Source organism: Pristiophorus japonicus, chromosome 1, assembly GCF_044704955.1.
Source record: "Pristiophorus japonicus isolate sPriJap1 chromosome 1, sPriJap1.hap1, whole genome shotgun sequence".
Classification (NCBI taxonomy): domain Eukaryota; kingdom Metazoa; phylum Chordata; class Chondrichthyes; family Pristiophoridae; genus Pristiophorus; species Pristiophorus japonicus.
In genome coordinates this window covers 172954585-172972627 of record NC_091977.1, presented here as the reverse complement: position 1 = coordinate 172972627, position 18043 = coordinate 172954585, and positions in this window count along the sequence as shown.

Here is an 18043-nt window from a genome sequence, read left to right as displayed (position 1 = left end):
CCCACAAAGAGACTTTTGTAAGGGCAAGAGTGAGTCAAAATGATTACTGTGATTTGTATGATGATGTGATTTATGACAAGTTAATATTTTGATGCTAAAATGATTACTGTGATTAAAAAGATTGAGATGATTGGTGAAAAGAGTTAATATCACAATGCACAGTTAAAAGGGTTAATGGATCTGTGACTAACATGACTAATGGATTAATGCGATTTCTGATTTTATGTGATTTATGCAATTGCTCAGCGGCTGCAGACAAGCCGCAAAAGGCAACTATTTTCTGAGAACAGAGGCAACGCACCAGTTGCCATACCCTGTCTCAGCGCAGCCCATTACCTCGGGCAAAAAGGGGCACCACACCTCACCCAGTGGAGTTGAGATTTAATAACTGTTCAGTGTACCTGCAACATTTTGATATAACTCTTCAACGCATACTAATGTACTGTCCATGTGTACCTGCTTTCTACTGGAGATATGTTTGTGTACTTGTATCACCCATGTAAGGACTGCAAATACCACATGCTTGCACCAGATCACAAGCATAATCTCTACATGGGGGGGAAAGAGGGAAGTGGATTGTCATGGACTCACACTCACAAATCAACCAGGACGAACCAGGCCGAGGTTACCGGCAATTTGCTTTTGGGGGGGGCAGTGAGATGTTATGTATTGTCCCTGTACATTAAATGTATAGTTACAATGGTGCACCACAAGGGGCACTGTGGTGGGAGACCCGAAAGTACCTGCGAGACAGAGTATAAAAGGCTGACCACCACACCCGAAGGGCACTCTGGAGTTACACAATAAAGGACCAAGGTCACAGCAGTTACGACAACACCAGACTGTGTGGAATCAGTGATTTGAGTACTACATACATCACAGATGGTGTTGGTGTTGCACATGGCCTTTGTGTGCCAGAGGTGGATGAAGTGCCTAAGTCAGTGCTGTTTGATTCATCATCTGCAAGTACAATACAACATTTCAGTGTTTAGCAGCGGGCAGGGGGGGGGGGGTGTTGGTAATGCTGACATGAGTACCGTGACGTGTCACAATCTTCTTTCAAGGACCACCATGACTACATTACCACACCCTAAATGGCCGACAGACAGTACATTAAAATGCATTTGACATCACATTACATGACTTTGCATGACATGAGCGTAACACAGACCGGAGATTATGATCAACTTGCCATGCTGTAGCACAGGATCGGCACCACCATGTATGACCAATGCCAAGGCACGCTCTTCGATGTCAGTCATTTTGATGACCTCTGGTGAGCCCCCTTCCATGCCACACTGCTTTGAGGCGTTGGCTGTTCTTTTCCTCTGCAGAAATAAAAGTTGCAATCTTTGTACTTTTCAGTAGTACAGTGAAACAATAAGATCTTTACTTACTCTTACTGCCGCTACCACATCGTTCCATCTCTTCCTGCACTGGTCTCCAACACGAACCATGGTGCCCACTGCGGACACAGCCTCCCCAATCTCCCGCCAAATGCGTCTATATTGGGACGGGGCTGGCTTGCCACGACCATCCCAGGTGATCTCTCTGTAACGGCGCTCCACCTCAGAGACAAATGCCTCCAGCTCATCATCTGTAAACCAGGGAGCTCTGAGCCTTCCTGCAATGGACTTCCTGGCAACTTTTCTACCACTTCAAGGTGGATGTCTGATGATTCTCCTCCCTCTCTCTCAATGACTTCCTTCTGTAACTGTCAGATGCAGGTCGCTCACGAGATTTTATGCACATGTGCAGCGGACCCCTGAGCCCCAATCGCAGGAAAAGTGAGGTTATCAGTCCAAAAATACTGCAAAAAAAAATTTCAAATCTCGCGCATGCGCAATACACGGCCTCCAATATTTCCCGAGTCGAGAGGCCAGCACCATAACGACGACTCCTGCTGCCGCCTGCTACTGGCCAATGCCTCCCGCTGCCTGCTGCTTCCACCGACACAACCGTAATGAATCTCGCGCCCAATCGGCCCTAGCGGTAGCAGCCGTTATAAAATCATGCACCATTTGGGGACTGCCGAAAAATGGGCGTAACTTAGGTTTGATCAAATTCAGTCCCTAGAAACCAAAAATATAATAATGAATAGTCAGCATGGATTTCAAAAGGGAAAGACTTGCTTGGCCAATCTTATTGAATTTTTTGAAGAGGTAACAAAGAGAGTAGACAATGGTAATGCAGTAGATGTAATTTATCTAGATTTTCAAAAGGCCTTCAATAAGGACTGATGAACAAGGTCAGAGAATGTGGAGTCAGGGGACAAGTAGCAGAATGAATAGCTAGTTGGCTTCAAGACAGAAAGCAGAGAGTAGGGCTAAAAGGTAGTTATTCACAGTGTCAAAAGATGGGTAGTGGTATTCCACAAGGATTAGTGCTGGGACCATTGTTGTTCACAATTTATATTACCGATTTAGACTTTGGAATCAAAAACATAATTTCTAAATTTGCCGATGACACCAAATTGGGGGAGATAGTCAAACTGAGAAGGACTGCAACAAATTAAAGGAGGACATTAATAAACTTGCAGAATGGGCATATAATTGACAAATGAAGTTCAACCCAGATAAATGTGAGGTATTATATTTTGGTAGGAAGAATAGGGAGGACACTTATTACTTGGAGGGTGAGAGTCAAGGTGGGGTAGAGGAACAAAAGGATCTTGGAGTACAAATACACAAATCGCTAAAAGTTGCAAGGCCATAAAAAAAAAACAAGCACTCGGATTTATTTCGGGAGGTATAAAATTGAAAAGTAGGGAAGTTATATCGAACCTTGCTAAACCTGTATCGAACCTTAGACCACACTTAGAGTACTGCAGACAGTTCTGGTCGCCATATTATAAAAAGGATATAGAGGCACTGGAGAGGGTGCAGAGAAGATTTACAAGAATGATACCAGAAATGCGAGGGTATACATATCAGGAAAGGATGAAATTGCTGGGTCTCTTTTCTCTTGAAAAAAGAAGGCTGAGGAGTGACCTAATAGAGGTCTTTAAAATTATGAAAGGTTTTGATAGAGTGGATACAGAGAGAATGTTTCCACTTGTGGGGAAGAGCATAACTAGAGAACTTCAATATAAGATAGTTACCAATAAATCCAATAGGGAATTCAGAAGAAACTTCTTCACCCAAAGAGGTGAGAATGTGGAACTCACTATGTTAGATATGGCCCTTACGGCTAAGGGGGTCAAGGGGTATGGAGAGAAAGCAGGAAAGGGGTACTGAGGGAATGATCAGCCATGATCTTATTGAATGGTGGTGCAGGCTCGAAGGGCCAAATGGCCTACTCCTGCACCTATTTTCAATGTTTCTATGTTTCTAAGTTTCTATCACAGGGAGTGGTTGAAGCGAATAGTATAGATGCATTTAAGGGGATGCTGGACAAGCATATGAGGGAGAAGGGAATAGAGGATTATGCTGATAGATTTAGATGAGGAAAGACAGGAGGCTCGAGTAGAGCATAAACGCTGGCATGGACTGGTTGGGCCGAATGGCCTGTTTCTGTGCCGTATATCCCATGTAATCCTATGACAGGCGACTGGAAGCTCAGGGACACACTTGTGGACTGAATGGAGATGTTCCGCAAAACGATCTGGCTATCTGCGTTTGATCTCCCCAATGTGGAGGAGACCACATTGTGAGCTGCGAATACAGTATACAAAATTGAAAGAATTAAAAGCAAATCGCTGTTTCACCTAGAAGGAGTGTGTGGGGCCCTGGATGATGGGAAGGGAAGAGGTAAAAGAGCAGGTGTTGCATTTATAAGTATAATTCTTGCAATTTTGCCCACATTGTTGAGGCATATTTTATGGCATCCTACACGTTCTCAGCTGGTCCAAGCATCTGAATTGTTGCTTGAACATCCCACATGTTTTCTCAGTGAGGGTCCTGGTTCACACATAGTAACATTGTATCTGATGAGATAATGGGATTGTGCAGAAGTGCCATTAGGTATTATTACCCTGTGTGACCCATATCTCTGAAAGGCCAACCCTCCTTTAAAGAGCTGTGTCACATTAGCAGATACAATAGCATAGTGGTTATGTTATGGACCAGTAATTCAGAGGCTTGGACTAATGATCTGGAGATATGAGTTCAAATCCCACCATAACAGCTGGGGAATTTAAATTCAGTTAATTAAATAAATCTGGAATATTAAAAAATGAAACTATCGGATTGTTGTAAAAACCCATCTGGTTCACTAATGTCCTTTCTGGCCTGGTCTGGCCTATATGTGACTCCAGACCCACATCAATGTGGTTGACACTTAACTGCCCTCTGTGGTTCAAGAACATTCTCAACAGCAATAAATGCTGGTGTTGCTATCAATGCCCACATCCCATGAAGGAATAAAAAAAACATTTGACTACCTCAGAATGAAAGCATTGTAAGTAATCCCCAGGAAGTGTGTATTGGTTCTGGTGGTATTTGCATACCATTCAAATCCTCATGGAATAACATTCTTATCTATGTATACCACAAGATTGATGATAGATGTCAGTGCTTACATATGTACAGTCAAGCGAAGAGGGATGTCATCAAGGTCCAGGTTGGTGATTGGAGCGTGGGCAGGTACAGCAGGAGTGGCGAGGTCGGGGTGAAGGAGCGGCGAGAGATTGTAGAGGGACATAATCGGGGCCCAGGAGAGGCGCGAGTTCGGGGCCAGAAGAGGCGTGGGCCCAGGGGCAGCACGGGTCAGCCCACACTGCGATATGTGTGTGCACTAGGCCCAAGCAGCAAGCAGGACTCCAGTCGTCTTGGATCCTTGCCACTGGATCAAGATCTGGCTCTGTCAAACCAGTGTGGTGTGCAACAGTCACCACACGTTAAAAAAATCCACACACAGGCATCTCCCACCCTTCACTATGTAGTTCAGGACCTGGAATATTAGATCCTTCATTGAAACACCTATGAACTCATCCTTTTTTGGTGTGGAAGCAAGTCATCCTCGTTTCGAGGGACTGCCTATGATGACAGTCAATGAGATGCACTGTGCTTTGAAAAAGCAAGTTCAAGAAACTATTGCCATCTCTTCTGCTGGTGGTGGTCCCTGCTGAAGTGTATGTGAGTGGTGTGTAGTGAGACAAGGCTTCAGCTACCTCTTCAGTGGAGCAAGAGATGGTGTAATGACCGACTGTGATGTCCCCTGTGGTTGCCTGAAAAAGGCCCTATTGCATAAGTGTTAAGGCCTGCGGTGCCCTTCATTGCCACTGGTAATGCCGTGCAGATAATTGACTATCTGTGTGGATCATTTACATAAGAACATAAGAACATAAGAAATAGGAACAAGAGTAGGCCATATGGCCCCTCGAGCCTGCTCCGCCATTCAATAAGATCATGCCTGATCTGATCATGGACTCAGCTCCACTTCCCTGCCCGCTCCCCATAACCCCTTATCTCCTTATCGTTTATGAAACTGTCTATTTCTGTCTTAAATTTATTCAATGTCACAGCTTCCACAGCTCTCTGAGGCAGCGAATTCCACAGATTTATAACCCTCTGAGATAAGAAATTTCTCCTCATCTCAGCTTTAAATGGGCGGTCCCTTATTCTAAGATTATGCCTTCTAGTTCTAGTCTCCCCCATCAGTGGAAGCATCCTCTCTGCATCCACCTTGTCAAGCCCCCTCATAATCTTATATGCTTTGATAAGATCACCTCTCATTCTTCTGAATTCCAATGAGTAAAGGACCAACCTACTCAACCTTTCCTCATAAGTCAACCCCTTCATCTCCAGAATCAACCTAGTGAACCTTCTCTGAACTGCCTCCAAAGCAAATATATCCTTTCGTAAATATGGAAACCAAAACTGCACGCAGTATTCCAGGTGTGGCCTCACCAATACCCTGTATAGCTGTAGCAAGACTTCCCTGCTTTTATACTCCATCCCCTTTGCAATAAAGGCCAAGAATCCATTGGCCTTCCTGATCTCTTGCTGTATCTGCATACTAACCTTTTGCGTTTCATGCACAAGTACCCCCAGGTCCTGCTGTACTGCAGCACTTTGCAGTCTTTCTCAATTTAAATAATAACTTGCTCTTGAGTCACAATCTCCCTGTTCACTTTGAGCCTCATCAGGTACTGGTCCTCCATGAGGGCTGTGTAGAAGGGCAACTCAGAGCAGAATCAGGGATACCTTAAGATGAAGTACCAACCTGGTGATGCTGCAACACAGTACTAAACATCGAAACTACCGACACATAAAGCCAAGCAGTCCCAAAACAAACAGATTAGAGCGAAGCTTTGTGTCCACTCCACATCCAATCAAGAATGGTGGTGGGCAATCAGCCAAATAATGGGAGGATCAGGCTGAATGAATAGCTTCATACTCAACCATGGTGGAACACAGCACAAGTGCAAGAGTCAAGGCTGATGTATTTTTAAGAATTTTCAACCAACAATGCCGAATGAATGATCCAACTTGCTCTTCTGGGAAGGTCTTCCCAGAGCTGATGCCAGTGTCCAGTCAATTCAGTACATTCTGTGGAAGGAATTTTAACCTAAAAAAACAGGTTGAAAATCTGAACCTGCCTCCAACCTGTTCACTTCCTGCTTTAACAGAGGCGAGATGCAGTGGCAGGAAGCTGATCTGCTGCCAGGAGGAGGGTTGTCTATTTAAATATTATAATGTGGCAGGAAGCCTCTACATTAACCTACAATTTCTATTTAAATTTAGCTGGTCAGACTGCATCTCGTGACATCCACCAGCTAAAGCAAGGTGAGGACTGCTGGATCCAGGAGGTAAATGCCTTTACACGTACATCCTGAATCCAGGGTCACTTCCTAACACAGCCCCTGTGGTTGGAGAGCACACGACGAGGCTTCCGATGCCCCCACAAAATCTTAAAACCATTGGGCAGCATCTACTCACCAATAAACTGCTCATTGATGCTCAGTTCGAATACCATCAGAACCACTCATCTGTGGATCTCGTCAGAGATTTGATCCAGACATGGATACCAAAGTTGAATACCAGATGAGAGGTGAGACTGGGTATGGCACCAAGAGGTCCTAGCAAAACACAGAGTTTGGGCATCAAAAGGAAAAAACTTGAGTGGCTAGCATCATACATGACACACAGGAATATGGCCAGAGTTTTCGTCGGCCAGTTATCGCAGCCCCAGGACCTCATTGTAGGGGTTCCTCAGATCAGTATCATCAGCCCAACCATCTTCAGCTGCTTGATCAATGACCTTCCCTCCATTATAAGGTCAAAGGTTTGCTACTGATTGCACAATATTCAGCTCCATTTACAACTTCTCCAATAATGAAGTAGCCCATACCAGCCTACAACATGACTTGGACAACATCTTGGCTTGGGCTGACAAGTGACAGGTTACATTCGTGCCACATATTGTCAGGTAATGACCATCTTCAACAAGAACAACCCAACCACCTCCCCGCTGAAAAGGTTGTTGCCTGCTGGTTGTGAGACTGACGTTCTGAATGGAATGCAACCGTGCAACTTGCATCTTGTACTTAGCCGCATTTTATCAAGTCACACTGAACATTCAGGCTATAGACTGTAAATTAAACAGCTTCCCAATTTATTGCAAAGAGAGTGCATGGTGTCAGTTGACTGCATTTTTGACAATCATGTTCAAACTATTTACCCGAGGACATAAATATAAATATAGGTTTGATTCAGCTGTACAAAGTTCTAGGGGAAAAAATGGTCTTTGTATAAATCAGCTGCAGAACAAAAATAAAAATATTTTAAATTGTCTTTTCTTTTAGCCGTTTTTAATGTTACTATTATGCTCAATATCGCCTCTGTGAACTGTAGCAAGATATATTTTTACTTGTTAACATAAATTGTACTTTCTAAAAATGATGTATAATGAATTTGATGTAAAAGTGTTATAAAGACTTTAATGAAGAATGGGTTACAATAGACTCTTTTGGATTGATGGCACTCTCTAAATACATTTAAAATATGCTTGGCTTGTCATTTTAGTGATGTGGTGCATAAATGCTCCAGTAGGCCTTCCAAGGTTAATGCCTGTCCTTGTAGTTGCCGTGGAATCTGTTGCCAGAATGCTATTCATCTGGCTTTGCTATAAAAGTAGCTGAAATTGCTTAGGTGTTACTAGCTGCTACTTGTACCAGTTCATTTATCAAGCTAAAATGAATTATACTTCTAAACCTAACAAGGAAATGACCACAATATATGGTGTCCTGCAGCTTTGAAAGCTGGATACTTCAAATTGCAAAGGCATTTAGATGTACAATGTAGCAAATTAATACAAGTGCATTCAGAGTACAATTTAGAGCAGTTACTCACTTTTTGTCAAGGGCCACAGTCCCAAGCAGTGATTTGCTTGAGGGACATTCTATGAAAAGCTTCAACACGTCACACCACGGAGTAATCACATCCACGGTTCCTCACACAGTGAGGTTGTAACATCAATCGTAATTTCAATCGCCATGAAATGTGGAGTTGCCAAATGTCTATTTCACTTGTGCTAATAGCTGCTGGGATAGTCCTGCCTCCTCATTCTTCTGTTTTCACTGGAGTACAAATTGGGAATAGCACTGAATCTCAGGTCTGGCAACATCCCACAGCTAAAGAGCTGTAAATAAAGGCCATAAGACACGGAGCAGCAGGTGCATCAAAGGCCATGGGTGAGGAGGAGGTAGACTGCAGATTACCTGAATATTATGAGTGCTGTTGATGTAGAGAGTAACATTGTACTGCTGGGCTCAATTTTCCCCAGTGATTTGCGACGTTTTTTGGCGCACGCGCTTTTTTGGCCTAAATTTAAAAATCCAAGTTTCCACACCTTTGTGTGCCAGCGTAACTCAGTTAGTTACGACGTTTTAAGGTTTTTTTTGCATCATAGGGGGCGAAACCTGATGTCTGCGCCAGTTTTTCACAATTATGGAAGTTTGGCCAATTTAAATTTCTCCTAGGACGGAATATGTGACCGCTCCCAAAAAACCTTCTGGACACTTAAGAAAAACCAGCGCACATTAAAAAATCGATGCAGAAAGATGCCATTGTTTTTACGCGAAGTTTTGGAGGGAGTCAAGAACACATAACTATCCATAATCAAGTTTAAATTTTTAAAATGTAAAACGCAGGAAATGGAAGTTTAATGGAATTCTTTAAGTTTTCATTTTTTTTAAACTGACACGCCACCACCGAAAGTCTCCAAACAGGGCTCGAGGGTCAGAGCGTCGGCCGACAGAATCAGTCCCTTGCCCGGACACAGGGGCTCGGGGCTCGGCCTCAAAAGAAGCCCGAGGGGGGGTGGGGGGCTGTGGAAGGCGAACGGAAAGCATGAGAAAAGCCTACAATACGCACCAGAAGGGCAGAGCTGGCTACTGGGAGATAAAGGGTCCGGCCTCGCCACCTGGCTCATGATGCCCCAAAGTGTAACCCGAACGGAAGCTGACCAGGAATACAACAAGTCACACAATGCAACATACAGCATAATAGAGAGGACCATTGACATCTTGAAACAGCGTTTCTAATATCTGGACCAATCCGGAGGCTACTTGCAATACTCCCTGAGATTATCAGTCAGTTAACTGTTGTGTGCTGCATGCTGCATAACGTAGCCATCATGAGGCAGCAGCAGCTGGTAGTGGGAACCCACCCGAGGTGAGAGTGACTGATAATGATGAGGAAGATGCAGATGACGAGGAGGAGGAGGATGAGGAAGCCATGCACCTACCTGAACTAGGAACATGACGGTGGAGGAGGGAGGGCCATCGTGCCCCTTTAACGATTGCTCGAGCCTGTGCCAGCAGCTCATCGTTTGCTGCCTGAAGGCTCAGCGACAACTATTCCACATGGACCATGTTTGCTGTTTGGACCTGTTCCATAATGTTGTGTTATGTTAATGGAACAAATGATGGAAATTATTCTTGTTTACTTCAAAAAGTTGTGTTACTAATGGAACAAATAATGCAAATCAGTCAGTTATAATTTAAAATATATTTTATTCAAAATTTTGACACTTGTTTGTACTTAACTTAACTTTAATAAAAATATTCTTGTATCAAACTTTAAACTATTCAGTTAAGTTCATGTACAAACTTTAAGATCCCTTACAAACTCTAACATTACAATATACATTAATGATTTGGATGAGGGAATTGAGTGTAATATCTCCAAGTTTGCAGATGTCACTAAGCTGGGTGGCAGTGTGAGCTGTGAGGAGCCTACTAAGAGGCTGCAGGGTGACTTGGACAGGTTAGGTGAGTGGGCAAATGCATGGCAGATGCAATATAATATGGATAAATGTGAGATTATCCACTTTGGTGGCAAAAACACAAAGGCAGAATATTATCTGAATGGCGGCAGATTAGGAAAAGGGGAGGTGCAACGAGACTTAGGTGTCATGGTACATCAGTCATTGAAGGTTGGCATGCAGATGCAGCAGGCGGTGAAGAAGGCAAATAGCATGTTGGCCTTCATAGCTAGGGGATTTGAGTATAGGAGCAGGGAGGTCTTGCTGCAGCTGTACGGGGCCTTGGTGAGGCCTTACCTGGAATATTGTGTTCAATTTTGGTCTCCTAATCTGAGGAAGGACATTCTTGCTATTGAGGGAGTGCAACGAAGGTTCACCAGACTGATTCCCGGCAGGATTGATATATGAGGAGAGACTGGATCGACTGGGCCTGTATTCACTGACGTTGAGAAGAATGAGAAGGGATCTCATAGAAACTTATAAAATTCTGACGGGACTGGACAGCTTAGATGCAGGAAGAATGGTCCCGATGATGGGGGAGTCAAGAACCAGGGGTCACAGTCTAAGGATAAGGGGTAAGCCATTTAGGACCGAGATGAGGAGAAACTTCTTCACTCAGAGAATTGTTAACCTGTGGAAGTCTCTTCCGCAGAGAGTTGTTGATGCCAGTTTCTTAGATATATTCAAGAGGGAGTTGGATATGGCCATTACTGCTAAAGGGATCAAGGGGTATGGGAGAAAGCAGGAAAGGTGAATGATCAGCCATGATCTTATTGAATGGTGGTGCAGGCTCGAAGTGCCGAATGGCCTACTCCTGCACCTATTTTTTATGATTCTATATTTCTGTGTTTCTATGTCTCACCCTGAGTGTGGCTCGCTGCATCCCACTCGGACCCGTAGCCTGGGACAGTGGGGCCGTGGATGTGCCTTGCTGCACCCCACTGGAATCGCTAGCCTCAGATGGTGGGAAACCATGGAATGTCCCACCACACTCATACCACTCAGGGAAGGGGCTAACACCTCAATGGATAGCACCTGCACCTCTTCCAGAGTGAGTACAACAGTGGGGGATTAATCCATCCCCTTCCCCACCTCCTCATCCCAATGCTGTTGGTCTGGAAGGCGGGATTGGAAGATGTTCTCCTCTTCAGACTCATCCGTGTCTGAATCTTCTTCTGCATTGTCAAGGTTGGCCTCAAGTTCTGCAAAATATAATAGAACAGTCAAATGGTTAGCAGCAGAGCAGGGGGCAGTGTGGGTGGCATGAGTAGGCTCACACAGCACAGGCAGCAGTCTCATTTCAAGGACCACGATGAATGATAGCACATTGCATCAACCGATGGAGCTGACGGAGACACCCCATGAACGGAAGCATGGCTAGCCCGCGTAGTACTTAACGTTTAGCAAAGCCATACTGTGGAATTTGCAGGACTTACCCTCTCCTTCGAGTGTGGGCCCATCTTGTGCAGTGGTGGTTGCTTTTCTCCAGGCAGGACCCATCAAAGCAACTACCCTCTCTTCCAGTGGCTGCAGATTTACCAGGCCTCCTCCTGTTCGAGTTCTTTCTCGTTTGTTGTGTGCCACTTTCCTCTGCAAAGATGAAAATATAACTCTTTAGAGAGGGTGTCTTTCTGCTGGGTGGGACATATACAGATGGTCACATTTACAATTGCAATTCCGTTGAATAAATGAAAATATTACTTACACTAACTACTTGACCAAGGTCCTACCATTTCTTTTTACACTGGCCTCCAGACCTCGGGGTGTTCACCACTGCACAATAATCTTCTGCAAGTTGGTTCCATTTGTTAATTTCTTTTGGTGGAACTTTTATGTGACCTCTGCTGGTGTCCAGCTCATGCCATCTGCCCTCAATCACAGTAACTTCATCCTGTAAGAACTTCTTGGTCCTTGAGCCGCGTTGCATCTTGTATTGCAGCTCCTATTTTTCCAATGAGAATTAAAGTTCTCGCACACAACTGGCTCTTTAAAAATGACCAAATGCAGACCAGGAGCTGTACTGGGCATGCGCGCCCATAGGAATCACATCAAACACGTCCTATTTTTCTGCGCATGCGCAGAAGGGACGGAATCGTTTTTTTCGGCGCAGACATTAGGCTTCACCCCACAAGGATACAGGATAGGCTGCGCGGCGCTAATTTCAAAAAATAGAACTAGGAAACTTGCTACTTTTTTTTTTGGAGAAGCCGGGGCCAAGAGAAATGGGCGTAACCCTGGCAATACGCCAAAAAACGGCATTGGGGAAAATTGAGCCCAATGAATCTATTGTGACAGCTACTGTGAGAGACTTGGATCTATCCATTTCTCCTTAGCAGGAATCAGATTTTACTGCACGATGTCACCAGAAGTCGTGAGATATTCCTGATGCATTAACCTGATATATTTGAAACTGTCATTTTTTTAATCAAACATATGTACAAGACAGATTTACAATCTATATTAACGACTTGGAGGAAAAGACCGAGTGTAACATAGCCAAGTTTGCTGATGATACAAAGATGGGAGGAAAAGCAATGTCTGAGGAGGACATTAAAAAATCTGCAAAAGGGCATAGACAGGCTAAGTGAGTGGGCAAAATTTGGCAGATGGAATATAATGTTGGAAAGTGTGAGGTCATGCACTTTGGCAGAAAAAAATCGAAGAGCAAGTTATTATTTAAATGGAGAAAGATTGTAAAGTGATGCAATACAGCGTGATCTGGGGGTACTTGTGCAAGAAAGACAAAAGGTTAGTCGGCATGTACAGCAAGTGATCAGGAAGGCCAATGGAATCTTGGCTTTTATTGCAAAGGGGATGGAGTATAAAAGCAGGGAAGTCTTGCTGCAGGTATACAGGGTATTGGTGAGGCCACACCTGGAATACTGCATGCAGTTTTGGTTTCCATATTTACGAAGGATATACTTGCTTTGGAGGCAGTTCAGAGAAGGTTCACAAGGTTGATTCCGGAGATGAGAGGTTGACTTATGAGGAAAGGTTGAGTAGGTTGGGCCTCTGCTCATTGGAATTCAGAAAAATGAGAGATGATCTTATCGAAACGTATAACTTTATGAGGGGGCTTTACAAGGTGGATGCACAGAGGATGCTTCCATTGATGGGGGAGACTAGAACTAGAGGGCATGATCTTAGAATAAGGGGTCGCCCATTTAAAACTGAGATGAGGAGAAATATGATCTCTCAGAGGGTTGTTAATCTGTGGAATTCGCTGCCTCAGAAAGCTGTGGAAGCTGAGACATTGAATAAATTTAAGATAGAAATAGACAGTTTCTTAAAAGATAAGGGAATAAGGGGTTATGGAGAGCGGGCAGGGAAGTGGACCTGAGTCCATGGTCGGATCAGCCATGTTTGTCTTAAATGGCAGAGCAGGCTCGAGGGGCCTTATGGCCTATTCCTGTTCCTATTTCTTATGTTCTAATGTTCTAAAAAGACCAGCTGGTCCTTCAAGACTGTGCCAATCAGCCATGTTGCAACTAAAGAACATGACTTAATTGACCATTTAACATGTTAAATAAATTAATGTTCAGTGCTTTAGCAAATGAGTTTTGCAGGCTTCCAAGGCACTATTTTTTTTCTTGGTTTTAGTTTCTGACTGGGTTTGGTGCACTTTTGTTTTGTCGTCTATCTGGGCCAGGCTCAGCATTGTCCATCTTGTGACTGGGCTGTCTTGAAATCCAGGCAGCACCATATGGTTGTTTATGATATCCCAGCCTCTGCTTACCCATCTTGAATCAGTGCAAGCTTGCTTTAAGTATGACATTACAGGGGTAACTTTGCAAATTTGCACTCTCAGCACTGAGCTTCATCCACTAAAGGAATTGTGTACTTCTACAATTTTGCTCCCATTGATTTTAATGGTTTGAAAATCTTGGAGTCTTTGGGGCCGACTTTGATGGCCGCCCATTTGTTGGTGGCCACAGGGCGGGAGATACGTTTTTGGCGCCTGCTGCCGCCAGGTCGCATCGGGAGCCAATTTCATCGCCATTGTGTGGGCGGCAGCAGGACCGGCAGTCGGCGTCAGTCGGCGGGTGGAAGTAGGACTCCGTGGCCAACGTCAATAGAGTGCATCAGGTGGAGGCTGCTCCACTCGGGTACTTTCGGAGGGCCTCCACTATGCATGCGCAGGATTTCGGTGTTTTTTTTTGTAGTTTTGCTTATGGGACCTGTAGTCGTTTTGTGGCCTCGTTTTATGGTAATTGAGGAAATGCTCATGGTCATAAAAGGAGTGCACTTAATTGCACCTGCTAGGGGAGAGAAGAGAGGAGAGAGAGAAGAGACAAGAGAGACAAGAGAGAGAGACAAGAGAGAGGAGAGAGGTGAGCGAGAAGAGAGAGGGGAGAGAGATGAGAGAGCGAGGAGAGAGAGGAGGGAGAGGAGAGAGAGAAGAGAGAAGAAAGAGAGGAGAGGAGAGAGAGAAGAGAGAGGACAGAGGTGAGAGGGGAGAGAGAGGAGAGAGGAGAGAGAGAGAGAGAGAGAGGTGAGAGAGGAGAGAGAGAAGAGAGAGGAGAGAGATGAGAGAGGAGAGAGAGGACACAGAGAAGAGAGAGGAGAGAGGTGAGAGAGGAGAGAGAGGAGAGAGGAGAGAAGAGAGAGGAGAGAGAGGTGAGAGAGGAGAGAGAGGTGAGAGAGGAGAGAGAGGAAGAGAGAGAAGTGAGAGAGAGAGGTGAGAGAGGAGAGAGGTGCAGGAGGAGAGAGAGGAGAGAGGTGAGAGAGGAGAGAGAGGAGAGAGAGTGATGTGAGAGAGAGAGAGGTGAGAGAGAGAGAGTGAGAGAGAGGGAGGTGGGAGAGCAGAGAGGAGAGAGGTGAAAGAGGAGAGAGAGAAGAGAGAGGAGAGCATTGAGAGAGGAGAGAGAGGAGAGAGAGGAGAGATGTGAGGGAAGAGAGAGGAGAGAGAGTGATGTGAGAGAGAGAAAGGTGAGAGAGGAGAGAAGTGAGAGAGGAGAGAGAGAGGAGAGAGGTGAGAGAGGAGAGAGGAGAGAGAGTGCGGTGAGAGAGAGGTGAGAGAGGAGAGAGGTGAGAGAGGAGAGAGAGGTGAGAGAGGAGAGAGAGGTGAGAGAGGAGAAAGGTGAGAGAGGAGAGAGGTGCGAGAGAGGACCGAGAGAAGAGAGAGGTGAGAGAGAGGACAGAGGTGAGAGAGAGGTGAGAGAGAGGAGAGAGTGAGAGAGGAGAGCGATGATAGAGAGGTGAGAGAGGTGAGAGAGGAGAGAGAGGAGAGAGAAGAGAGAGGTGAGAGAGGAGGGAGAGAAGAGAGAGGAGAGAGAGAAGAGAGAGGAGAGAGGGGAGAGAGAGAAAGAGAGGAAAGAGAGAAGAGTGAGGAGAGAGGAGAGAGAGGAGAGAGAGGAGAGAGGTGAGAGAGGAGAGAGGGAGAGAGAGTGCGGTGAGAGAGAGAGGTGAGAGAGGAGAGAGTGAGAGAGGAGAGAGAGGTGAGAGAGGAGAGAGAGGTGAGAGAGGAGTGAGAGGAGAGAGAGGAGAGATGTGAGGAGGAGAGAGAGAGAGAGGAGAGGAGAGAGAGGAGAAAGTGAAGAGAGAGGAGAGAGGAGAGAGAGGAGTGAGGTGAAAGAGACACATGGGAGACAAGAGAGAGAGAGAAGGAGAGAAGAGAGAGGAGAGAAAAGAAGGAGAGAGGAGAGAGAGAGAGAGAGAGAGAGAGAGAGAGAGAGGAGAGAGGAGAGGAGAGAGAGGAAAGAGCGAAGAGAGAGTAGAGAGGAGAGGAGAGAGGAGATGTTAGAGAGGAGAGATAGAAGAGAGGAGAGATGAGAGGAGAGAGAGGAGAGAGAGGAGAGAGGAGAGGGAGGAGAGAGAGGACATAGCGGAGAGAGAGGAGTGAGGTGAGATGAGAGAGGAGAGAGGGAGAGAGAGGAGAGAGGAGAGAGAGGAGATGGAGATGAGAGAGAGGTGAGAGAGGAGAGAGGAGAGAGAGGAAAGGAGAGAGAGGAGAAAGTGTAGAGAGAGGAGACGCAGAGAGAGGAGTGAGGTGAAGAGGACACAGAGGAGACAGAGGAGAGAGAGAAGAAAGAAGGAGAGAGGAGAGAGAGAGGGAGAGAGGAGAGAGAGAAGATAGAGGAGAGAGGTGAGGAGAGAGAGGAAGGAGAGGAAGGAGCGAAGAGAGAGTAGAGAGGAGAGGAGAGAGGAGATGTTAGAGAGGAGAGAGAGAAGAGAGGAGAGATGAGAGGAGAGAGAGGAGAGAGAGGAGAGAGGAGAGGGAGGAGAGAGAGGACAGAGAGGACAGAGAGGAGAGAGAGGAGTGAGGTGAGATGAGAGAGGAGAGAGGAGAGAGAGGAGTGAGAGAGAGAGGAGGACGGAGGGTGAGAGAGAGGTGGAGGAGAGAGAGGAGAGAGAGGAGAGAGAGATGTGAGAGGAGAAAGGTGAGAGAGGAGAGAGGTGCGAGAGAAGAGCGAGAGAAGAGAGAGGTGAGAGAGAGGACAGAGGTGAGAGAGAGGTGAGAGAGAGGAGAGAGAGGTGAGAGAGGAGAGCGATGATAGAGAGGTGAGAGAGGTGAGAGAGGAGAGAGAGGAGAGAGAAGAGAGAGGTGAGAGAGGAGAGAGAGGAGGGAGAGAAGAGAGAGGAGAGAGAGAAGAGAGAGGAGAGAGGGGAGAGAGAGAAAAGAGAGGAAAGAGAGAAGAGTGAGGAGAGAGGAGAGAGAGGAGAGAGAGGAGAGATGAGAGAGAGAAGAGAGAGGAGAGAGAGAAGAGGGAGGAGAGAGGAGAGAGAGGAGAGAGGGAAGTGAGAGGAGAGAGAGAGGAGAGAGAAGAGCGAGGAGAGAGGGGGAGAGGAGAGAAAGAAGAGAGAGGAGAGACGAGAGGAGAGAGAGGAGAGAGGTGACAGAGAGGAGAGAGAGGTGAGAGAGGAGAGCGATGATAGAGAGGAGAGAGAGGTGAGAGAGAAGAAAGAGGAGAGAGAGAAGAGAGAGGAGAGCGGAGAAAGAGGAGAGAGAGGTGAGAGCGGAGAGAGAGGAGAGAGGAGAGAGGAGAGAGGAGAGAGAGATGTGAGAGGAGAAAGGTGAGAGAGGAGAGAGAGAAGAGAGAGGTGAGAGAGAGGTGAGAGAGAGGTGAGAGAGAGGAGAGAGAGGTGAGAGAGGAGAGCGATGATAGAGAGGAGAGAGGTGAGAGAGGAGAGAGAGGAGGGAGAGAAGAGAGAGGAGAGAGAGAAGAGAGAGGAGAGAGAGATTTGAGAGGAGAAAGGTGATATAGAGAGAGAGAGGAGAGAGAGAAAGAGAGGTGAGAGAGAGGTGAGAGAGAGGTGAGAGAGGTGAGAGAGAGGTGAGAGACAGGAGAGAGAGGTGAGAGAGAAGAGAGAGAAGAGAGAGAAGAGTGAGGAGAGGGAGGAGAGAGGGAGAGAGAGGAGAGAGGGGAGAGAGAGGAAAGAGAGAAGAGAGAGGGGAGAGAGGAGAGAGAGGAGAGAGAGAAGAGAGAGGAGAGAGGTGCGAGAGGAGAGAGAGGAGGGAGAGAAGAGGGAGGAGAGAGAGAAGAGAGAGGAGTGAGAGATGTGAGAGGAGAAAGGTGACATAGGAGAGAGAGGAGAGAGAGAAAAGAGGTGAGAGAGAGGTGAGAGAGAGTTGAGAGAGAGGTGAGAGAGGAGAGAGACGTGAGAGAGAAGAGAGAGAAGAGTGAGAAGAGAGTGGTAAGAGAGAAGAGTGAGGAGAGGGAGTAGAGAGGAGAGAGAGGAGAGAGGGGAGAGAGAGGAAAGAGAGAAGAGAGAGGGGAGAGAGGAGAGAGATTGGAGAGAGAAAAGAGAGAGGAGAGGGAGAAGAGAGGAGAGAGAAGAGCGAGGAGAGAGGGGAGAGAGGAGAGAAAAAGAGAGATGAGAGAGAGAAGAGAGA